At 60.4% G+C, this 23,595-nt stretch overlaps 1 protein-coding gene across 3 annotated transcripts in view; it reads left to right on the forward strand.

The window, feature by feature from the left end:
- Nucleotides 1-489: 489 nt before the first annotated feature.
- LZTS2 (leucine zipper tumor suppressor 2) overlaps nt 490-23,595 on the forward strand; it is a 46,539-nt gene continuing 23,433 nt past the window's right edge. The window contains exons 1-2 of one of the 3 annotated variants that reach the window (XM_073354537.2): nt 499-571; nt 21,153-21,254. The gene's annotated coding sequence lies outside the window, so the exon portion shown is untranslated. Of the gene's footprint in view, nt 572-8,455; nt 8,518-21,152; nt 21,255-23,595 lie in introns of those variants that run through there. The other 2 variants (XM_073354536.2, XM_073354538.2) reach the window with 2 other exon arrangements.

Consider the following 23,595-nt stretch of genomic DNA (forward strand, 5'->3'; position numbering starts at 1 on the left):
GGTACTGACAAAATCCTGGGGGCCCCCATCGGCATAGCAGGATCCTATGGTCTCCTGCCCCTAAAGGGCCCCCAGGGGAGGGCTGATCTGGGGGGTTAGGGGTCCCCATCCCCATAGCAGGATCCTATGGTCTCCCGCCCCTAAAGGGCCCCCAGGGCAGGGCTGATCTGGAGGGTTAGGGGTCCCCATCCCCATAGCAGGATCCTATGGTCTCCCGCCCCTAAAGGGCCCCCAGGGCAGGGCTGATCTGGGGGGTTAGGGGTCCCCATCCCCATAGCAGGATCCTAAGGTCTCCTGCACCTAAAGGCCCCCCGGGGGGGCTAGTCTGGGGGTGGGGCGGGGCTGTCGCTGGGGCCGGGCTCCGTCTGTAGGGACCCCCCCGAGTCGGGCCCCTCCCCAGCTGCGGCTCCTTGTTGGTGCCCTCCCCACTGGGGGGGCTCTAGGGGGGTGGAGGCGGCCGGGCGGAGCCTGGCGCTGGGGGCTCCGGCGGGGGAGCGCGGGGCGGGCGATGGGAGCGAGAGGAGCCGCCCTGGCCCGGGACGGGAGCGGAGCGCGGAGCCGGGGGCCGCCGGTGAGTGGCCGGGAGGGTCCCGGGGCTGGTGGGTCGGGAGGGCGGGGGGAGGGACTTTGGGGGAGTTGTTGGGGGCAGCGGGGGGAGGAGTTGTGGGGGGATGTTGGGGGCGGTGGGTGGAGGAGTTTGGGGGAGTTGTGGGGGGAGGAGTTTGAGGGGAGTTGGGGGCAGCGGGGGAGGGACTTTGGGGGGAGTTGTGGGGGGATGTTGGGGGCAGCGGGGGTGAGGAGTTTGGGGGAGTTGTGGGGAGAGGTTGGGGCAGGGGGGTGAGGAGTTTGGGGGAGTTGTGGGGAGAGGTTGGGGCAGGGGGGTGAGGAGTTTGGGGGAGTTGTGGCTGTGGGGAGCTGGGAAATGTTGGGCTGCTGGGGTTGGGGGGCTGGTGGAGTGAGTGGGGGATATAGAGGTCCAGTGTGTCAGGAGTGAATGGGGCAGGTTGTTGGGGGCAATGGGGTGAGGGTTTGGGGGATGCGTTGTGGGGGGATGGGGAATGTTGGGGGTGGTGGGGTTTGGGGCCATGGGGGGTGAGGAGGTGGGAGGTGAGTTGTGGGGCAGTGGGGCATGTTGGGCGGCAGTGGGGTTGGAGGCTGGGATGTTGGGGGTGACTGAGGTCTGTGGGGGGTGGGGTGAGGAGGTGGAAGGTAAGTTATGGGGCATGTTGGGGGGCAGAGGGGTTGGAGGCTGAGATGTTGGGGTGAGGGGTTGGGGCCTGTGGTGAGCGGGGTCTTTATGGGGGTTACTGGGCAGTGGGGGGGACTGTTGGGAGAAGTGGAGGATAGTTGAGTATTGGGGGGAGGAGGTAGTGGGGGGCATGGGGTGCATGGGGCAGAAGCTCAGTGTACAGTTCACCCCACGCCGGGCAGGCCGCACTGGGGCACTGCCCTGCTGCCCTGATTGCGCTGTGTCCCCTATCCCCAGTGGTGAGGCCCTGTCCCCAGAGTGCTGGGAAAGTGTCTCGCTCCCTCTGGCCCCTCGCTGGGCTCAGGAGGGTGATTTACAGCGGAAGCAGCCCCTACCCGCTCTGGACTGACCCGGGCCAGCCAGGCCTCTCCTCCCCCAGCCCTGGCCTGCCCTTCTAGCCTGGGCAGGGGCTGGCCTGGCTGGCAGCTGCTGTGGCATATGGATCTCCATCCTGTTTGGCAAAGCGCAAGTGTGTATGTTCGGGGAGAGGTCCTCTTTCTCTGCCCCCTTCCCATAGGGCTGCCTCTCCTGTCACCTTTGCTGCCCTGTGTAAACTCTTGTGGTGTAGAGTGAAAGGCAGTTCTGTGGTTAAGACTCTGGATTCGGACTGCAGAGAATCTGGGCTCAGTTCCTGGTCCTCGGGCGAGTTGTTTAGGGCCGGACTGGAGTCCTTCCGTTCGCTCGGGTAGGGGTTGGACCCTCTCGCTCCGTACCTCGATGGAATGTAACGGCCGGGATGGAACGCGAGGCTGCAGTGCAGTCCTCCAGAGCAGAGAGTCTCACTCCGGAGAGCATCGCCCGGAAGCTTCGTCTGGGGAGTTACGGTGGGAGAATGCCAAGAGTGGGGCTGGCAGGGTGCCTGGAGAAGGCTGGGAAAAGCATCTGTAGGGGGATGCATCAAATACACCCTGATCTGGTTTTGGAGGAGCTGGCTTTCACCTCCGCTCAATAGGGAGGGCGAGCCCGCTCCTCTCTGGCTAGCTGTGGCTGCCCCGAGAACGCATGGTTATTGGTGCGCTGCTGGATTTCAAGCTGACGCCAGCTGCGCCATGAGCTGTTCATTGAGCACAGCATAATATGCCTGCTTGCGGCCGGAGCTCGAAGGTCTGAGGGGATCTGTAATGTGATTCTTGGATTGGGAAGGCCGGCGCGGAGGGGAGCTGTGACCTGCTCATGAGGATGCCAGCTGGAAGGAGGAAAATCTCACAGTCCTTCCTCTGGCTTCATGCTTTGATGCCCAGCAAGGAAACAAGCACCCTCTTCCCTGCCCAATTGCTGCAGATACAGAGCCCTCTGAGGTCAATGGAACGGTTGCCATTAACCTCGGGGAGGCCCGTAAGGCGGGCAGTATGGGAATGGATAAACGTGACCGGATTCCCACGTATGAACATGCACATGGGATCCAAGTCACATGCAGCGAGAGGCAGGCCTCCCCCACGCCCCCCTGGTGCGTTCTGATAAGCTGGGGAGGATGTTTTGGTGTGACGTTGGAGCCATAGGCATCAACTTGAAATGGCAAGTGGTTTGTTATTGCAGGGCTTGTGAGCTGATCTCATCTGACTTTCTCCTGTGCGGACAAGCTTCTCCAGCAGGTTGTCATTCCTTTCTGAAGGCTGGCTGCTTTCCCCTTTTCATTTCTCCTGTGTGTGTCTCTTTCTTTCCCCCACCACCTCCCTTCCCTCCAGCGGGGTCACGTCACTGAGGCATGCACAACAGTACCCCGGGCTGGATGTGGGTACGCAGCTCGGCCAGCTTTCAGCTTCGTTGGCAGGAGCGTGTGACGATGCCTAGAGGAAACCTCGTCCCTGCCCTGCTCCCAGCAGCATAAATTTCACTAGGGAAAACGACACCCACTGTTTGGCGGCTGTTACATTAATTGCTTGTGTTGTAACTTGGACTCTAAGTCTGGCGGCTTGGGTGGGGAATTCAAACTCGGAGCAGCGGGAGGTGTAGTGAGGATCAGTGCTGTGTGGGAGAACTGGCATCTCATCAGCTGTCTGGAAAACCTGAAGGTAGAAAACAGTGTGTGTGTGGAGGGTCAGGGGTATGTACACGTGTGTGTGCATTGCTCCTATGCTTGGATTGTAGATTCTCGGATCAGCAGGGTTATGAACATTGACCAGGCACCTCTGAGCCTGAGGAATACACCTAGTAGCCCTAGGCAGAGAAGAAAAACGAGCCCGGAAATGCTTTCCCAAGCAGTTTCATCATGAAATTGACATGATTCTTGTCAGTTTCCCTTCTGCTCTGGGGTTCTGAATCCCTGTTGTGATACTGACTAGAGTCTTGTCAGTTTCACACTGCTGCTGCTTCAGAAACTTCTGAGCAGCTGCAGAGGAGAGCTGTCTGTCTGCAGACTCAGGGTTCATCAGGATGCTTGGAAGGCTTTCTCCGAAGCCATAAGGGCTAGAAACTCACTTAAATATTCCAAATTCACACAGCGCACATGAAAAACTGGCTAACTGACAGGTCTCAAAACACAACAGGGTATCCTCATTGACCGTTTCCGTTGGGGTCCTGCAGGGGTCAGTTCTTGGTCCTACACTATTTAACATCTTTATCAATGAGTTGAGAGAAAACATAAAATCATCACTGATAAAGTTTGCAGATGACACAAAACTTGGAGGAGTGGTAAATAATGAAGTGGACAGGTCACTGAATCAGAGCGCTCTAGATCATTTGGTAAACTGGGCGCAAGGAAACTGTATGCATTTTAATGCAGCTAAATGTAAATGTATACATCTTGGGACAAAGACTGCTGACCATACTTATAGGGTGAGAGATTCTATCTTGAGAAGCAGTGACGCCGAAAAAGATTTTGGGCCGTGGTGAATAATCAGCTGAATGAATGCGATCCTGGGATGCACAAACAGGGGAAGCTCAGGTAGGAGCAGAGAGGTTATTTTACCTCTGTACTTGGCACTGGTGTGACCACTGCTGGGATCCTGTGACCAGGTCTGGTCCCTGCAGTTCAAGAAGGATGTTGATCAGTTGGAGAGGGGTCAGAGAAGAGTCACGGGAAGGGTTAAAGGGTGAGAAAACCTGCCTGATAATGACAGACTCAAGGAGTTCAATCTATTTAACTTAACAAAGAGACAGCTAAGGGGTGATTTGATTACAGTCTATAAAATACCGACATGGGGAAGAAATCTCTAATATAGCTCTGCAATATAGCAGAGAAAGGTATAAAACTATCCAGTGGCTAAATGTTGTAGCTAGACAAATTCCGACTGGAAATAAGATGGACATTTTGAACAGTGAGCGTGAGTAACCATTGGAGCAATTTACCAAGGGTTGACATGGGTTCTCTCTCACGAACCGTTTTTGAACCAAGAGTGGATGTTTTCTAAAAGATCTGCTGTAGGAGTTATTTGGGGGCAGATCTCTGGCCTCTGCTACACAGGGGGTCAGACTAGATCATCACAATGGTTGCTTCTGGCCTTGGAATCTGTAAAGTTCTACAGAGATGGATGTTTTCTCCCCCCCTGTGATGCCCCCCCGCAACTCCTCCCCACCCCATTCTGACGTTCAAGATGTCCTGTAACACTGGTGTACTTGTGTCACTGAGGAAAGATGGAAACTATAATCACCCTTCACCATCTCACAGCCCCATTAGGCGGTTGCTTAGGAGGGAGGACATCTGTTGTGATTCCCCGAGGGGGAATTACTGCGGAGCCAGTTACAAAACAGCATTTCTGCAGAGGCCAAGGAGGTGCTGGGACAGAAGCCCCAGTGAAACTAGGTGACCTTCTAATCCCTTTACCCACATGCTGGCAGTTCCCGCTTCCAGGCAGAGGAAGTAATAACGAATGCAGAGTAATGAAAGTTAATCTGAAAAAAGAAAAGGAGTACTTGTGGCACCTTAGAGACGTGCAGAGCCTTTCTAGGGGGAGGGAGGAAGGAAGATCCCGACGGCCACGGATCTGGCGTCTTCTCCTGGGTATCTGGCCGTGTCTGCAGATTGCTGCTCTGCTGACCATCACTGCGCTACAACTGTCTGCCAGCTGGTGCTGGGCCTGTTGGGTCTCTCGTGGAATTTCAACTGGACCGGGGGATCCTTTTCCACTTCCTCATCTAAACAGGTCCCTAGTGTTGCCGTGTGACATTACACAACCCAGAGGTGGCTGCATTTTGGTGGCAGGTGCAATAATTCCTACCTACGTTGTTCTTCTATAGCGAGCTGCGAAGCTTTGGGAGGTCACACGCTCTGGTTTTGGTTAAAGATGAGGCCAGAGAGGGGCGTACTTGTGAATGGTTCCCCCGCATGCCCATTTCAAGCAGTGGCCCTAGCTACCTGATGGCCCCATTGGCAACTTCCCTGGAGCCAGAGGGAAACTCCTAAACTCCATAATACTGCCCCAGTCATAGTCCCCCTCCGCAAGAATGCAGCTATTGTTATTTGTCTGGTGGTGGTGCCAGGAGTGGACCCCGCTGCGCTAGGTGCTGTACAAACAGCACAAAAGACAATCTCTGCTCCCAAAAGCTCAGTTAGGCAATCCCGACTCCTGATCCCAGGGGAGACTGGTCACATCATGATGGAGAAGCACGCTCGGGGTTTTACAGCCAGGGGTGTGCCCCTAACAAAGAGGAGGGCTGCTCCGGACCACGTGCTGAGGGAACTCCCACAGGCTATCCCCGGCAGCGTGAAGCAAACCTTGACTTGGGTACGTTGGTTTCTAACTAAACTGTACCCAATCGGTGCCCGTGCCTAGGACGGTGGCAAAGGAAGCTATCGCTTTCCCCTAGCAGAGGAGGGCTCCCTCCAGGTCACTCTCAGAGGCTGGGGGGTGGATTGGTGAGGCCACACAAGGCAGGAACTGGAAGTGGTATCCAGGGGAACTAGCTTGAAATATTTACGCTTTCTGGTGGAAAAACCAGCTCTCCCCTTTGCTAGTCCTGGGTCCCTCAAAGGCCAGCAGGGAGTAGCCTCTTCTGTGTAAATGTATCCGCTGTCCAGCCCTGCTAGCCCCTGTGAGCATATTCATGCTTGCGATTTATTCGCAATAGGATTAAACTGTCTCTTCTGTCCAGGCCTGTATGCCCTCCACCCTCCTACGATCCCTGGAGACCCTGCGATGGGTCTCATTAACCTGGCCCAAGTGTGTTTCTCTACGAGGTTGTTGAGTGGAGCAGCCGTTCCCCGGAGCTTTATTTCTCCTCGGCTGTTAGTCATTTAGCATCTCAATTAATCCTCCCATTGTAGCAGTTCAGCTACGCCTTGGTGGGGACCTACTGGCCTTAGTTTGCCACCTGCCCCTGTGGGCAGGCATGTCTGTGTGGGCGGAGCCTCTCTGCAGAAAGGGGTGGGGCTTTTCAGAGGGCAGAGCCTGGCTGCTGAAAGTGCCGCTCAGCCAAGCGGGTGATGGAAAACCCCCAGGTTGATCAGCTCAGCTGCTTTTTTGGGGGGGGGAGTGAGGGGGTGTTCCTCCTGAATTTAAATAGCTGCTCAGCAGGTGTGTCCAGAGCTCCTGGGCAGATATAGATGCCGTGGGGCTGAGCTCACCACGACAAGGCCTTGATTGTAGGTGTGATCAAGGGGAAGAGGTGTTGAATAAACTACTGGCTCCTCCACTTTTGCCTTCTCCCGCTGGTGTCCCTTTAAAGCTGCTCTGGACGAGGTTTGATCCACCTGGCTCATGGAGCAGCATTTAGCACCCTGGTGCTTGGCACACTGGGCATTGCCAATGTCGCTGAGCGGGTGCCCCGGTGGCCGGCGTGTAGGCCAGAGGAAATGCACGTATGGTAGATTGAGGCAGAACCTCGCATTCTGCTCCTTGGGAAATGGATTGGAGCGAATTGGGTCCTGCCGGTTGGAATGAGTTTCCCAGCGGTAACATGCCGGATAGTTAGTGCCCGGCTCACGCGTCTTAGGGTGGCCGTGCTGTTCTGTGGAGCAGCCGGCAGCCCAGCAGGGACATGGGGGGGAAGTACTGAAAACATGTCTGGTGGGAAGGGGCGTGAGGCCCAGCGAGGCTAGTGGAGAAGTGGCTCCCCCTGGAGCCGTGGGTTCCAATCACACAGGAAATGAGTTTGCTGGCTCTCAGCCGCAGGGTGCTTGTCGTGGTGCTGGCTTGGCGGGTGAGGGGCTGTGCGGAGAGACGGAGCCTGGGAAATGGAGCTCTCTGTCCTGCGTGGGGAGGAGGGGGAGTGCGGAGGGGGTTTTCCAGCACGGCCTTGAGCTTTTGGCTGTTGGAGGGAGGAGGAACGGGCGAGCTGGTGGCTTTGTGCTCTGACCAGGAGGCAGTGTCCCTGGCCAGCGGGAATCGGCAGGACGGTGTTAATTACTCGCCTGGGCTGCCCCAGGGTGCATGTGGCCAGGTTGGAGGGGACTCAGAGAGGGGGCGTCTGCACAGGGCCTGGGGAGCCGTCTGGGGCCAGATCAGCTGGAGGGGGGTAGCCTGCCAGGCCCAGGTGTCCTTCACCTGGAAGGAGTGGGAGGCTGTGGAGGGCGGGGAGTTTTTCTGCTGGCGTTGGGTGAATTGATGTGACCTCGGGGTGACTGGCGGCTCGTCTCATTTCTGGGCGTGTTTCTGGCCTGCCAGGTGCTGGGCTTGGGGCCTGGCTCGGGCCCACCTCAGTGACTGAGGTGCTGGAGGGGAGCTCCAGGGGTTCGAAATCAAATCCCGCCTCTCCCCCCGCCCAGCAGAACTGCCCTGGCTGTGCCCCGAGGGGGCCTCTCGCTGTGGGGTGGGGGACAGGACCAGTCCCTGAGAGGGGGCTGTACTCAGGGCCCCCTGGCTCTGTGGGGGCTGCGACTGTGGGTGCCGAGGCTGGCTCCCCCCAGCCCTGAACAGGGACGGCCCCCTGCTGCATGTCCAGAACGCCGGTGGGGGGGCTTCCCCCCGTCCTCCAGCCCCACCCCGGGGCCCTGCTGCCGGGGGGGGAGCTGCTGGGAGACTGGCGCAGGGGACCCCGTAGGCGGGGTCATTCTGTCACTTGGTGTGTACGAGAGCCGGCCCAGGGGCACGAGCTAAACAGACCAGAGAGGGGACCAGTCCCCAGCAGGCCAGTGGTACAGCTGGGCCTAGACCCCCCCTCTCCTGGGCCCCCAGCTCAAATTCTGGGCTGTTGATTGCACAGTGCCAGGCGATGCCCCGCTGCCTGCCCAACCCGGAGGCCTCCTGTGTCCCTGCCCCTTTAAGGAAAGTTTGTTTTTCTCCGTGCCTGGCAGTTATTTTAGTGCCAGACCAGCTGAGCAAGTGTGCCGGCTCCAGGGCTCCACCCGTGGCAGGAACTGGATGGGCTGTTTGCCCAGCCTTGGCTATCAGGTACAGGATCGCCGGCAAAGCACCTTTCTCTGCCTTGGGCCTGCCTCTGCCGTCCTTATGCTGGCAGGGCCCGGGTGCCTTCGGCCGAGGGCAGGACAGCACCCCGGGGCGCTGGGGGCCCAGGCGGAGAAGCCAGCCACGTGCCAGCTGATCGTGGGAGGCTGGGCACAGCCCTGTGCCCACTCCCCTGGCAGCCTTGGCACGGGAACGGCGGGACCCTACCTTCCCCAGCAGGGAGCTGTCTGTGGTGCTGCCCCCTTGGGCAGAAGCCGTGGGTGGGCGGGGGTGGCATCTGTGCCATGTGGCTTGTGCTTTGTGGCTTGTGCTGCCCCCTGTGAAATGCCACGAGGGGCCGCCCAGCAGCCCCGGGGTGGGACGGGGGGGTGGGACGGGGTCCCCTGTGTGATTTGAGCAGGCCGGGATGTGGAGGAATTGTGTCCGGTCCCGAGGTGCCAGCTCTCTGCTGAGTCTCTCCAACCCATGGCAAGCCTGGCCGCTGTTGCGGGGGGGGCATGTTTGGGGGGCAGAAGGGTCCTGTGGATCAGGGCACTGGCCCAGGACTCTGGAGACTGGGTTCTGTTCCTGGCTCTGCTGCGTGACCTTGGGCAAGTCGCTGCACTGCACCGTGCCTCAGTTTCCCCAGATGTAAAATGCCGATAACTGTCCTGACCTTGTCTGGAAACTGCTCTGAGATTGGCTGACAAGGGGCTGTTCTGTGAGGACGTAGGTTTATAAGAACATGTCTCTGCTCTGCGGGGTCTGATACCATGCCCATCACTGGGGCATCTGGGCTCGTGACCCCTTCGCAGCCCTCTGTCAATGTGTATCACCGTTACCCCTCTCTGGGGGAGATTAGCCTGCGCCCCGTTTTACACATGGGGAAACCGAGGCACAGAGCAGGGCCCCAGCATGTTGAGGCCTGGGGTCAAGCCCTTGGGCCAGCACTGGCCATCTGTGAAACCTCCCCCCGGTGCGGTGTCCCTGACTCCTGGGCCCTGGGATGGCTCGGTTGTGCCTGGTGCCGGCCTGTGGAGGCTCGGGGAGCCGATGGAGGGGGATGCACCCCGGCCTCCCCTGGTCTGCCTCAGGTCCTGCTGCAGCGTCCCTGCCCGGCCTCAGCCGGCGGTTCCTAATGTTTTCCCTTCTGAAGGCTCCCTGCAAGGAAAAGAGCAGGAGTAATGTCCATTTCCAGCTTCCCCCGGGGGGTGCCGGAGAGCTCTGCCAGGCTCCGACGGACCCAGGGCCTCCAGCCGTGGATGGCACCAAACCCCGGTAGAAACCGGATCTGACCCCCACTCTCTGGCCCAGTGAAGACCAAGGCGACGCCTTCCTCCTTCACCCAGCTTTGCTGCAGTTTGGTCCTGTTTACACGGGCAGGGCCAAACTGGATTAGGCTGCGGCGCCGTAGCCACGGCCCGCTCCTGGGGAGGCCGAGAAGTGAGGGAGCAGCCGGTGTGTGGGGCGGGGGGCACGGTCAGGGCAGGGGGTGCGGCAGGTCCTTAGGGCGATGGACGAAAGCCTCCTCCAGAGGACAGAGCCCAGCCCGACGCTGGCACAGGGGAATGGGAGCCAGGATGCCTGGGTTCTTTTTCCAGATCTGCCGTGTGGCCTGAACCGCCTCCCTCTGAGCTTCGGGTCCCCCGTCGGTGGGCTGGGGAGAGGAAGCCCCCCTGAAAAAAGGCCGGAGTCCTCAGGCCACGATCCTCACTGTGGGTCTGCCAACCCTGCCTGGTGCCCTTCCCGGAGGGGAAGCCGGCACTCACCCTGCCTCTTGTGCCAGGCACCACTTCCCTGGGGATGGCACCGAGGGCCCCCGGCAACCCAGGAGGGACTCGCCTGATGCCAACCGGGGGCGGAGCGCCGCCAGCCGGACAGCTGGGGTCTCCCCTCCACGCGCTGCCCACCCCTGGCCCTTATGGGCGGTCGCAGCCTGCGCGGGGGGGTGGGGGGGGCGGCTGGCGTTTGCAGCCCCTCCCCCAGCCTGGGGCCTCGGTTGCTGACGGTTTCGCTTGAGGAGCTCCTGGGTGGGGTGGAAAATCGGCAGGGCCGCGGCCAGCCTGGGAGAAACTAGCAGCCCTTTGTCCCAGGGCTTCCTCCCCCGGCGCCTGGCCTCCGCAGCAATTCAACCCGCGTAATCCTCTGGAAACAAACAGCCGCGCGGCTCCCACTCGGGTGGGCCCCGGCTCCCCAGCCGGGGCGGAGGAGGAGGGAGCGGGGGTCTTTCCTGCCCGGGGTCCCTGCAGCCCCGGGACGAAGCGACCAGCTGAACTGGGGGAGCAATGCTCCCGTCGGGCCTGATCCCCAGCCCCACGTGGGCTCCTGCTGCCGTCAGCGGGGCAGGCCTGGGGGTCGGCGTGTCGCGGGTGGGGAGACGGGGACCTTGGTCCAATGAGTGCGGCTGGTGACTGACTGGGCACAGTTGGGTTGGGGATCCTGTGAGATGCTCTGTTTCTTCCTCCTCTTTCCTCCTCACCCGCCTGCCGCCAGGGCTCGCCCCACGGCTAATCTGCCAACGAGAGGAACGTGCTTCCCACGGGTACCCCAGAATCTTGGCCTGCCCCCTGCCCCTCTAGACGGGCCCTCCAGTGGGCGCTACTCCAGAGCCAGAGTGGGCCAAACAGATCAGTCAGCTGGTGCCCAGGTGCCCCGCTGGGTGGGCATGGGGCACGGCGGCTGCGTGGGGCCACCTGAGGCGGTTTCCTTAGCACAGCGCAGCCGGGAGCACTGGCCGGCAGGACATTCGCTGACCCCCTTGCGGCTGGCTGGGGAACTCTGGAGTTGTCTCGAGGACGGGGATCGGGGTGGAAAGGTACAACAGGGGGAACCCCTGCTCCAGAGCTGTCTGGGGGCCATCAGGATTCCTGGGTTCTAATCCTGGCTCTGCCATTGCCTCCCTCTGGGGCACCGCCCAGCTCTGTGCCTCAGTTTCCCCATCTGTAGCCTGGAGGGGGTTGGGAGGATGGGGAGGTTAGTGCTTGTGTGGTGACAGGGCTAAGGAAGGGTTAAGTGCTGTGGGCTGTGGCTGGACAGCACCAGACAGGACCCCCTGAGACCTTCCATTAGGAGCTCAGTCGTGCCCCGGGGTCATGACGGGTGAGGGGGGCTGATCTCACCCTGCCCCATACTCTGTGGGACAGCATGGACAGTGGGCACAAAGCTGCTGTCCCGCCCCCGCGACTGGGAGGAGGGTGGGACCAGAGGGCTGGTGCTACCCGGCGTGGGGCTGTTTGTTCCCGGATCCCAGGGCTGTGGCCCGTGCAGCGTGATCCCTGCAGGCCAAGCGCTGGCTCCTGGGGCAGTCGACAAGCCCCTGTGCCGAGGGCTGGACGAGCCATGGGGAGCTCCCCGCTCCCCAGCGTGGGTCCCAGCAGGCCGGGGCTGAGACGGGTTTGTTGTGGAGCAGGGGGGCAGTTCAGGCTGGCCCCTACCAGCAGACAGGTGGGGGCTGGACCCTAGGCCCCTGCTGAGCCCTGTGTGCATGGAGTGAGGGGTGAAGTCTCAGATCCAGCCGAACCGTCCCAGAAATCGGCTGGAAATGTAGGTGCTTGGTGCCTTGTGAGCGTGATTCAGCAGGGGGCGCTCTTCCCTCCAAGGGTGTGAGCCTGGGTGGCCCCGTGGCCATGGCATCTCTGAGCTCCCCGCACCCAGCACTGAATGCCCGGGGCAGGGAGTTTGCGTCCTCTCCTGCGCTGTTCAGCAACATGGCGGTGGGCTGTTAACCAGCTGCTGTGCTCCACTCCAGAGGTGGCAGCGTTCCAGTGGTCGGTGCCTTTGCGTAACTTGTGAAGGGGGCTCTGGGCTGGAAGGAGGCTGGGGAAAGGCCAGGCCAGCCGGGCTGGGACGAGACGTGTCAGAGGAGGTTTGCTCGGGCCCGAATGGCGCAGGCCCTGTAGGACACAGAGCGGGTCTGTCAGCCGGCACCAGCAAGGTGCCAGGAGCAGCTGCTGGCGAGTCATGTGGCCGCCCCGGGCTCGGGGCTGCTGGGTAAAGAAGCCAAGATCAAATAAAGGCCCGGGCCCGAGGCTGCCCGAGCACCGCTCCCTGGGTGCGTGATGTGGAGGGGAGGGAGGGGGGCCGAGGGCTTGGCACGACGGGTAGATCCCTCCCTCCCGGAGCCAGCGTGTGGCCAGGAGCCCCCGTCGCTCCCCCGGGCGTCGGGAGCCAATGTCGGTGCTCGTGAACTGGTGAAATAGGGTAGGGGCTCCCCCCTCACAGCTCTGCCGGTGCCCCTCACTCCTGACCCGCAGCCCCCGGCTAGCCCTGTCCTGGGCTCCCCCCTCACAGCTCTGCCGGTGCCCCTCACTCCTGACCCGCAGCCCCCGGCTAGCCCCGCCCTGGGCTCCCCTCTCACAGCTCTGCCGGTGCCCCTCACTCCTGACCCGCAGCCCCCGGCTAGCCCCGCCCTGGGCTCCCCTCTCACAGCTCTGCCGGTGCCCCTCACTCCTGACCCGCAGCCCCCGGCTAGCCCCGCCCTGGGCTCCCCTCTCACAGCTCTGCCGGTGCCCCTCACTCCTGACCCGCAGCCCCCGGCTAGCCCCGCCCTGGGCTCCCCTCTCACAGCTCTGCCGGTGCCCCTCACTCCTGACCCGCAGCCCCCGGCTAGCCCTGTCCTGGGCTCCCCCCTCACAGCTCTGCCGGTGCCCCTCACTCCTGACCCGCAGCCCCCGGCTAGCCCCGCCCTGGGCTCCCCTCTCACAGCTCTGCCGGTGCCCCTCACTCCTGACCCGCAGCCCCTGGCTAGCCCCGCCCTGGGCTCCCCTCTCACAGCTCTGCCGGTGCCCCTCACTCCTGACCCGCAGCCCCCGGCTAGCCCTGTCCTGGGCTCCCCCCTCACAGCTCTGCCGGTGCCCCTCACTCCTGACCCGCAGCCCCCGGCTAGCCCCGCCCTGGGCTCCCCCCTCACAGCTCTGCCGGTGCCCCTCACTCCTGACCCTCAGCCCCCGGCTAGCCCCGCCCTGGGCTCCCCCCTCACAGCTCTGCCGGTGCCCCTCACTCCTGACCTGCAGCCCCCGGCTAGCCCTGCCCTGGGCTCTGACACCTCACTCCCCCCAATTCTGAGCCATGCAGGTCTCTGTCCCTCGTGATCCTACCCAGGATTTGCACCCAGGTCTGTGTTGGGTTCTGGGCTGGAAGGGTGAGTGGTCACCTCCAGGGGACCAGTCTCCCCCCATCCTCAGGGCCCTTCCTGACCCCCCCAACATTGTAGTCCACTGGAGCTTCCAGGGGGGGTACCCCAGGGCAGGGGCGAATGTTTTGCTGAAGGAGAGGATCCCTCCAGCCAGCTTCCTGATGCCCAGAGCTCTGCAATGGGCCTACTGACGGGGTGCCGAGGTGTTGGGGGGGGCTTGTTCCTGGGGTGCCAGGACCGTTGGGCTACGGAATCAGGGGTGTGGGGGTGTCGTGGCCCCCAAGGGTGTGAATAGCATGTGTGCAGGGCCCTGCGTCCTCGCCCGTGGCCCTGGGGTCGGGCTGCACGAGGTGAGTGTCGTGATGCTACCTCTTGTGAGGGAGCTGTTGCAAGCAGCAGGGAGAGCGCTGGGAGCCTCCATCTCTGTGCCCGGGGCGGTGCGTGCTGCCCCTGGGGGCTGCTCCTGGGCAGGTGGGTGCTCAGGGCGGCAGGTAGCTTTAGTTTCCATTGTGCTGGGCGGAGGAGGGAAAGGGCCTGTTGCCCTGCCCCAGTGCTCGTGTCCTGGGATGCCCACGGGGCAGGGCCCGGGGAGGGGTCCCAGCGTCAGAATGGGGTGTGGGAGCTGCAAGGCAAGGCCCCAGAGCGGGGGACGCCGGGCGTGGAGCCTGGGTCTCGCCTTGGCCTGGAACCTCCTGCATGCCCCCTGCCCACTGTCTGCCCCCAAACCCTTGGGTCAGGGCCCCCCCCTCCACCCGTGACACCAGTCCTCAGGGTCTGCCGGGTGGGTGAGGGAGGCAGTGCACTGGGGGAAGGCCCAGGGCGTGGGGGGTCTGGATCTGCCCCGCCGCTGGTTGGAGTCCAGCCTGGGTTGGTGGGGACTCGAAGTTGTTCCTGCCTCTCGTCTGGTCATTGGCCAGTCTGTCTGTCTATCCAGGTCCTTGTCTGGGCCCCTGCATGGTGATATCTGAGCCTCACACGCACTGCTGGGCCTGTCCTCTGGGCATGCCCTGACACTGATCCCTGTTCTACAGAGGGGAAACTGAGGCATGAGTAGGGCAGGGTCACTAGGAGTGTGGCAGAACCGGGGACTGAACCTAGCCTGCTGCCTTAGCTCAAGCCTATCCTTCCCGAGTGCAGCGAGTGCGGCAGGTCTCGGCACTGGTCCTCACAGGCTGGCGGTCACCGGATCCAACCACAGCTGGCTCTCCCTGGCAGCTTGGTGGCAAGGCCCAGGGGGGCTGTTTAGGGAGCAGCCCCTCCAGGACCTAGTGCCCCCCCGGTTTGGTGCCAGGTGTGCCGCGGGAAGCTCTTCCATTGGGGGCAGGAGGAAGAGCAGGGGCTCTGGCCCCACCCTGTCCTGGGCATGGCAGGGTGAGTCCATCCGGCTGCCGAAGGCCATGGGGCTCTGAGCGGTTGTGGGGTGGGGTCATGGGGCGGGGGTCACGGGCGGCCCACGGAGGTGTCCTCGCCAGAAGGTTTGGCCCTCAGGTCTCCGCAGATGACGGTTGCCCCTGGGCTGGGCTGTGGCTCCGTGGGCACATTGCTGTCTTGGCTGGGGGGTGGGGAGGGGCAGGAGTTACTGGCTGCAGGGGAGCCCAGGGCTGGGGGGCAGCAGGGTGAGGGGTCTCTCGTGAGCACCCAGTTCCCCCCTGGGCGAAGCTCCCTACCCTGAGCAGCGCAGAGACCGGGGTGAGCTGATCTCGTGGGCGGACTGATGGACAAGGGGGATCCCCGCACCCCCCACCTTCAACCCCTGCCTTGCGCTGGGCTGGGGCCCCCTCCACACTTTGCTGCCCCAGGGGCGGGTGCCCAAGGGGCATTGGTAGGGCCAGGGTCCCTGTGTTGCCTCCCCCCTTGCAGGAGGCCGTTGAGCTGGGCTGGGGTCTGGCTGGCCTGGATCCGAGCTGTCTGGGGCGGATGGGCAGGCAGCGTGGTTGGTGAGTTGGGGCTGCTGCCCCGGGGGACCCCCGGCTGTGGGGCTGCAGCCTGGCCCCAGGGCTGTCCCATTGCAGAGCGGCCAGTGGGGGCTGGTACGTCGGCCCCAGCCCCAGTGATCCCCCGACCCGGTTCCCCTGAGGTTCTGGTCCAGGCTCTTTGAGGTGGAAAGGGCCAGCAGGGAAGGGGCCTCCCCAGCCTCCTCCCGCTCCTGGCGCCTGGTTCCCATGTGGTGCCCGGGGCCAGGTTAAGCGGCCGGAGCGGCTGGGCCCGGCCCACACGGGGTTAACGCTGGCTGGAGGAATTCAGCGGGGTGGGGGTGGATGAGCAGCGCTGCCCCCTGCTGGATGGTGCCACATCGCCTTGCACAGCCCTGGGTGCCGAGCAGCTGGGGACGACTGGGAGTCCCAGGGGCACAGGGACGTCCGTCTGTCTGGACAGGGGGATACCGGGGGCCTGGCAGGGGGGCACTAGGGGTGCTGGCCGGGTGGCGGGGTCTGGGACCCTGGCGGGGAGGTACTGGGGGTGCTGGCAGGGGCTTGGGGCCCTGATGGAGGGTATTGGGGGTGCTGGTGGCGGTGGGGGCTGGGGGACCTGGGGGGGGCACCGGCAGGGGTTGCGGACCCTGGCGGAGGGGGCAGTGGGGGTGTTGGCTGGGTGGTGGAGGCTGGGGGCTCTGGCGGGGGGGGAGTGCTGGCAGGGTGGCAGGGGCTGGGGGCCCGGACAGGAGGGCACTGGCGGTGGTGGTGGGGCCTGCGGGCCCTGGTGGGGGGCACTGGGGGTGCTGATGGGGGTGCGGGGTCCCTGGCGGGGGGGCACTAGGGGTGCTGGGGTCCTGGCTGGGGGGGGCCCTGAGGGTGCTGGCAGGGGTGGGGAACCTGGCGGGAGGGCCCTGAGGGTGCTGGCAGGGGTGGGGGGCCTGGCGGGAGGGCCCTGAGGGTGCTGGCAGGGGTGGGGGGCCTGGCGGGGGGCACTGAGGGTGCTGGCAGGGGCGGGGGGCCTGGCGGGAGGCACTGAGGGTGCTGGTGGGGGCCTGGCGGGGGGCTGGGGGCCCTGCATGCCCCATGTGGCTCTCCCTGTGCGTGGGCGGATTGATTGGAGGTGGCAGTGAGGTGCTGGGCTCTGTGGTGCCAGGCCCATCCCCATGCCAGCTGCATCCCTGGCTCCAGGCACTTCCGCAGCCGCCGGGCAGCGTGCGAGCAGGCAGCCGAGTGTGTGTGTGTGGGCGGGGGGGCTGGCCCCTCGGCTGCCGCGTGTCACATGACTGGCTCCTGGCATGGGCCGAGGGGTGGGGGATGCGTGTGCCCAGTTAGGAATGGGTTCAGGGCCTAGGACAGGCGTCGTGGGCGGGGGGGGGGGCTGCGAAATCCCCCCCCCAGCACCAGCCTACGCCCTCCCCCTTCACTCTTGCACTGGAGCATCCATCCCCCATTGACCCTGCCCCCCCGTCACTGCCCCCACTCCCTCGTTCCCCCACGGGCCGTCCCACCCCATTAACACCCCCCACTCCCCTCTTGCACCTGGGGCTCCCTGGCCCAGGCCTGGCGGCTCTCAGGGAAGGGGCTGTGGCGGGGGGGGTGAGCAGGGTCCCCAGCTCTGCCTGTGTGTGGGGCTGGCCGGGTGGGAGCTGGCCATGCTGTCAGGGCCGATTCCCACCCAGCTCCGCTCCCCTCTCCCCTCTGCTGAGTGCCGGGGCAGCCGGGCCATGGGGAATCTCCAGTGGGCGTGGGGGTAGGAGGCACAAGTCGCTGCCCCCCTGAATGCCACTGGGGCGGGGGCGGGGGAGCTGGGGTCCACGCAGCCAGGCTGCACGCACACCTGATCAGAGCCGAGAGAGCAAGAGAGAGCTAGCGCTCCTCACTCCCGACCCGCAGCCCCTGCTAGCCCAGCCCCGGGCTCCTGCAGGCCACAGCTACCTACCGGCTGAAGGGGGCCGCTCTGGCCAGGCCATTGGTCTGGGACTGTTGTCCAGGGTCTGGGCTCTGGAAAGCTGCTGAGTCCCAGGAGGGTCCCTTGCCATGCTGGCTGTAGGGCTCTGGCAGGCAGAGGAAAGGTGACAGGAAAAACATTATAATCTCCGTGTGCTGGGCATCATGGCCAGGGATAAGGCTGGCATCCTACTGATCCATTCGAGCTAAAGGAGAATCCCCCTGAGGTGTCAGCAGTACAGGGCCTATGACACATTGGATCAGTTCCGATTCCGTCCAGGAGGGGGCGGCATTGCTCAGACACCCCAGCCAGCTCCTTCCGGCCTGAAATAGTCCAAATCTGCTGATCTGCCCCGCGCGCAGCAAGGCACCTCTGCGGAGGAAGGCATCGGAGCAGCGAGTGGTTGGGGTTGGAATGGGGAATTTGGAGGGTGTGGGGCGGCCTGGTTTCTCGGATTCTCCCGCACTGGGAGCTGCTGTTGGCTCTGCTGATGGTTTTGCAGCGCAGGGGCAGGCAATGCCGCGGCAGGCACCTCTTGGCTGTTATGACTTGACGGAATAAATAGAGCGACTGGAGAAAGAACAACTTTTCTCTTTGCCTTTTGTGCTTCCCTCAGCCATTTTCGAAGCCGAGGAGGAGAGTTTGGTCTTATCCCCAGAGCTGCCCGGGTTTGACTTTAAATCCATGTGGAAGGTAGACGAGAGACCCCAGTTGCGCTGATTTCAGTGTGGCTGGGTCTAGATCCCTCTCCTGGGCTTTAAAGAGTTCAACCCTCATCTCTGGTCAGTTTCCCAGCTAGTCAGTTTCCTCTGTCCCGGGAGATCTGCTGGGGTGGGGGAGCTCTGAGCTCTCCGGTGACCTTCCCCAGACCTGAAGACGGGCTCTGTGGAGCCCGAAAGCATGTCCCGTCTGCCACCAGCTGTTAGTCCAATAAAAGATGTTGCCCCTGACCCAAAGACAGCTCGCCCCTTCGGCGCCAATAGGGAGCTCCTCGCCTGCGTCAAGCTTGGCATGTGGTCCAGACACAAAAGGCGAGGGCTTCCTCCCAGCCAGCGCATGGAAGCATCTCCATGTGCAGCATGCTCGAGCGGGTGTGACTGAGCCGTGCCCATCACGCCCCCTTTGCTTTCCTGGCTCTGCCCTGGCGTTACCCCGGCTTTGTGCAGCGAATTGCTTTGGTGGCTAGAGAGAGCCCCGGGGAGGAGGCCGGCCGGCATGGGAGCCCTGGAGCACTCCCACCCACGAGGGAGTGCAGGCCGTCAGCGGCTGTGCGTATGTCAGGGCGCCGCTATTGTTTGGTTTGGTTTCTTCTGCTGCCAAGCTGAGTTCACGGGGGCACCAGCAACAGATGTGGGGCAGGGGGCAGGGATCCTCACTGTGGGACTCACATCTTTTGGAGGATTTTGCTGTTGGCACTTCAAAGAGAAATGGACCCCTGCCCCTGCCGATTGATCTAGCAGGAGCCCTTGTCTGAGGCTGTTCCCGGCTCGGGGCCTGAGCCACCTGGTGGTGATGTCTCAAAGGGCAGATGCCCGCTGTGCACTCTGAAAAGGGGCTTTCTGATTGGTAAGGCCCCGATCCTGCAACGAGTTTGTCAAGTGCATGGCGTTGGGGGTCTAGCAGAGTTAGGAATTTAAGCTCCCAGGCTTATCTTTTGAAGGTGTTCTGCAGGTTTCCTTTGAGGACGAGGAGCGAGAGGTCAGCTAGGGAGTGATCCCTTTGTGAAAAGTGTTTGCTCAGCGGTGATAGGGTGGTTTTGTGTTTGATCATTTTCCTGTGTGAGCTCATTCGAGGGTATTGTCATTGGTTTCACCCACATACTTGGTATTGGGGTATTTGATGCACTGGATGAGATAAACCACATGTTGTGATAGGTGTGTGGGCCCCATGGATCTTGAAAAGTGTGTTGTGGTGCGGGCGGGGAGGTAGATCATTATAGCATTGGTGATATGTCTACAGGTTTTGCATATGTTGTTCTGGCAGGGGCTGGTGCTGCTTTGAGTTGCTGGATCTTGGTCTGTGGGGAGCTTGCTTCTAATGATGAGACTGGGGGACTGTTTGAAGGCCAGAAGAGGGGGTTCAGAAAAGATTTCTTTCAGGATGGGGCCCCCATCAAATATGGGTTGTAAATGTTTAATAATACCTGTCTGGGTTCCAGTGTGGGGTGGTAGGTGACAATTAGAGGTGTGAGGTCAGTGGGTTTTGGGGTATTTTATATATTGAAGGTTTTCCTGGGGTATTTGGGTGGCCCATTCCATGACACAATCTACTTCTCCGGTAGAGTGTCCTTGTTTGGTGAAGGCGGTTTACATGTGTTAAGGTGTGTATCCAGGACTTTCTCCTCGGAGCATGTTCTGTGGTGTCTGAGCGCCTGGCTGTAGATAACCAATGTCTCGGTGCATTTTGGGTGGTGACTGGATCTGTGAAGGGAGGTGTGCCGATCTGTGGGCTTCTTGTATATAGGTGTCTGTCGGGTTCCATTGCTGAAGCAGATTGTGATGGAAGTTGATGCTGGCGTGGGAGTATTCTAGAGAGTTGAATGGATGGTGGTAGTTGAAGTGGTGGTGGAAATCTAGGAGGGAGCTCAGGTCTGTCCAGAGGATGAAAATATCATTGATGTTTCTCAGGTGTATCATTGGTTTTGTGGTGCATCTGTCCAGAAATTCTTCCTCAAGGTGGCCCATGGAGAGGTCAGCACATTGCGGAGCTCTCCTTGTACCCGTGGCTGTTCCCACGGCTCGGACAACGTGTTTGTTGTTGAATGTGAAGCTACTGTGGCTGAGGATGAAATGGATGGGTTTGGCAATGTGTTCCGGGTGGATTTCTGAGCGTTGTGCATTATCTTTTAGATACTTGAGGCAGGCAGCAATGCCGTCACGGTGAGGGATGTTGGTGTATAGAGAGGTGACACCCAGGGTGGCAAGGATGTGGTTCTGAGGGCAGTTGTTAATGGTGCAGAGTTTCTGGAGGAAGTCAGCTATCCTGGAGGAAGCTGGCCCTATTGTGCAGTGAGTGGTTTGAGGCTGGTTTTTGTGAGTCCCGATACATCTTCAGTCCTAGTGCTGCGACCAGATACAATGGGTCTGCTGGGTTACCTTTCAGAGTAGCAGCCGTGTTAGTCTGTATTCGCAAAAAGAAAAGGCGTACTTGGGGCGTACTTAGAGACTAACCAATTTATTTGAGCATAAGCTTTTGTGAGCTACAGCTCAACTCATCGGATGTTGTTTGTGTATCTTGGGAAGCACGTAGAAGATCCCTGATGTGGGCTTGTGGGGGATGGGCTTGTAAAGTGTTTCTTGGAGTTGTTTGGGGAAGGTGTGATGGTATTGTTAAACTCCTGGGTGAACTGTGGTGTGGGGTCTTTGAGTTCTTCACAGTGGGTGGTGTCAGAGAGTTGTCTGTTGGCCTCGTTGACATTGTCAACTTCTTCTTCTTCTTCCATATGGCTGGGGTAGAGCAGCAATTACAATTTCACCTGAAGCCGATCGAGCCAGGTGGCTACAGCAGGAGTGGCAGAATTTATTGCAGTGATGCCTCCTTCATATTCATAAATTGGGCTGCAGGTGGTGAGATGTTGGTTGGTCTGTTGTGGGGAACCACACTTGCACGTTGGGGAGTTCTTGATTTTCCGTTTGTGCATTAGATGCCTGCATCTACCGTGGTTGGTTCGGATTTGATTCAGAGTTGACCAAGATGACTGTGGAAGGTCAAACCCAGGAACCTCCTGCGTGGGATCCGGCACAAGGTGCTTATTTTTAAAGTCTTGTTTAGCCCAATCTGCTTTGCAAGCCTCCTTCTGATTGTCACCTGATTGCATGAGGCTAAACGAATGTTCCCAGAAAGGCTTGCGGGACTTAAGATGCTGGCGGGGGGGGGAGGAGGGGTGAGGGTTGTTGAGGTCTGGGTGGATAGGAAACATCTGTTTTCCTGGATTCGCTGAGCTTCGTGGAGCATCGCAGCAGTTTGGCCTGCCGGCGGGGGAGCAGTTTGACAGAACAGGTCGCCATGGTGTTGGAGTTGACGGAAGGGTTCCCGGGATGTGCCGCATCCCTGTATTCAGCTGGGTGTCCACACGTCGTGTGTGGCCGCATCTGCTCCATACCGGTGCACGATATTCAGCTACCAAATATATAAGCACCATTGCAGATGTTCGCAGCACTGACGCTGTGGTCATCGTAATTAAGGACTGCAAGAGCGCCCCCTTTGCCCGCTGGTTTGATCACTAGCTGGTGGTTGGATTTCAGGACAAGATAGCTGTCCTCCTGGCAGCAGAGCGAAACGCCGTGTCTACACTACACGCTTTTACCAACGCAAGTTACGTCAGCATGGAGCTGCCGCAGTTAGTCTATCACTTGTGCCTATGCATCCTTGGCTCCTTGCATCGGCGCTGGGGGTGCACCACGGGTAGGTAGCCCAGTATGCAACGTGCCATCCTCCAGCGCACTGTCTCTTGGGAAGTTTTGGCAATGCATGATGGGGCAGAAAGCAGTTGCACAGGGGTGACTGGGAGCAAGGTGACAACTTCCCAGCATGCAATTTTCTACATCCCATAATTTTTGCACCTTTTAAAAAAAATCCCATGAACTCACGCGGCCCGCCTCGCTATCTGCCCTCTCTGACAGAAGCTGGAACCTGCACAGTTCTGCATTATTGTCATGGGCATTGCAAGCACAAGACACACGATCTTTTGGTATTTGCAGAGCCGCAAGAAGAACCAAATCAGCGAGGAACACGATGATTGCTTGGAGGACAGATTGCTGGGGGACAGACCGAGAACCAATTCAAGGTTGTTGATGGCATTCACAGATCAGCGGCACATGGTGGACCGTCGCTTCTGGGCCTGAGAAACGAGCACTGACTGGGATTGCATTGTAATGTAGGCTTGGAATGACAAATGGTGGCTGCAGAACTTTTGGATGTGGGAGGCCATGTTCCTGGATCTGTGTCCCAAGTTCGCTTCCGCCCTCCAGCCCAGGGACACCGGAATGAGAGCTGTACTGACAGTGGAGAAGCCAGGGGCTGTGGAAACTTGCAATGTTGGATTGCCACTGGTCAGTGGGAATCATTTGGGGAGTTGGCAAATCCACTGTGGGGGCCATTGTCATGCAAGCACATGGGGCCATTAATCACCTCCTGCTATGCCAGCCTGAGAGTCTCAGCAATATGTCGGACATAGTGGATGGATTTGCTGCAATGGGATTCCTAACTGGTGTGGAGCATTAGATGGCATTCACACGTCTATTTTAGCGCCAGCCCACCTTGCACAGAGTACATCGACAGAAAGGGCTACTTTTCCATGGTTGTGCAAGTGCTGGGTGGTCACCAGGGATGCTTCACTGACATGAACATTGGCTGGTCAGGGAAGGTGCCTGACTCTCGCATCTTTAAGAACACAGGACTGTTCAGAATGCTACAAGCAGGGGCCTTCTTTCCCAACTAGCGGAATACCACTGGCAATGTTGAAATGCCAATAATGGTCCTGAGGGACCCAGACAACCCCTTTCTCCCCTGGCTCATGGAACCGCATACTGGCTACCTCAACAGCATCGAGGAAAGATTCAGCTACCAGCTCAGCAGGTGCAGAATGACTGCTGAATGTGCTTTTGGTAGATTGAAGGGATGTTGGCGTTGTATACTCACAAAATTGGATCTCCGTGAAAAAAAACCCCAATGGTTATAGCTGCTTGCTGTGACCTGCATAATCTCTGCGAAGCAAAGGGGGGAAACTTGCCACTGGGGGGTAGGGCAGAGGTGGAGTGGCTGTGGGCTGAGTTTGAACAGCCAGACACAAGGGCTGTTAGAAGAGCTCAACACTGAGTGATACAGATCAGGGAGGCTTTGCAAGAGCACTTTAACAGTGAGCCACAGTAATGCATTGTGATGTACTCTGCTGTACCTGGTGCTGCTGTTTTGGGGCCTGTTAAGAATTGTGTGGTGCTTGGTGTACATGTGTGAATATAGCACTGTCAATGCACTGAATAATTTTGTTGTACTTGCTGTACATTTATGATTATTACTGTCACTAAGACGATGAGTTGTCACACTGCATGGTAACAAGTACTGAAGTGGGTGCTTTCTTTGCTCTT

Source organism: Lepidochelys kempii, chromosome 7 (assembly GCF_965140285.1).
Source record: "Lepidochelys kempii isolate rLepKem1 chromosome 7, rLepKem1.hap1, whole genome shotgun sequence".
NCBI lineage: Eukaryota > Metazoa > Chordata > Testudines > Cheloniidae > Lepidochelys > Lepidochelys kempii.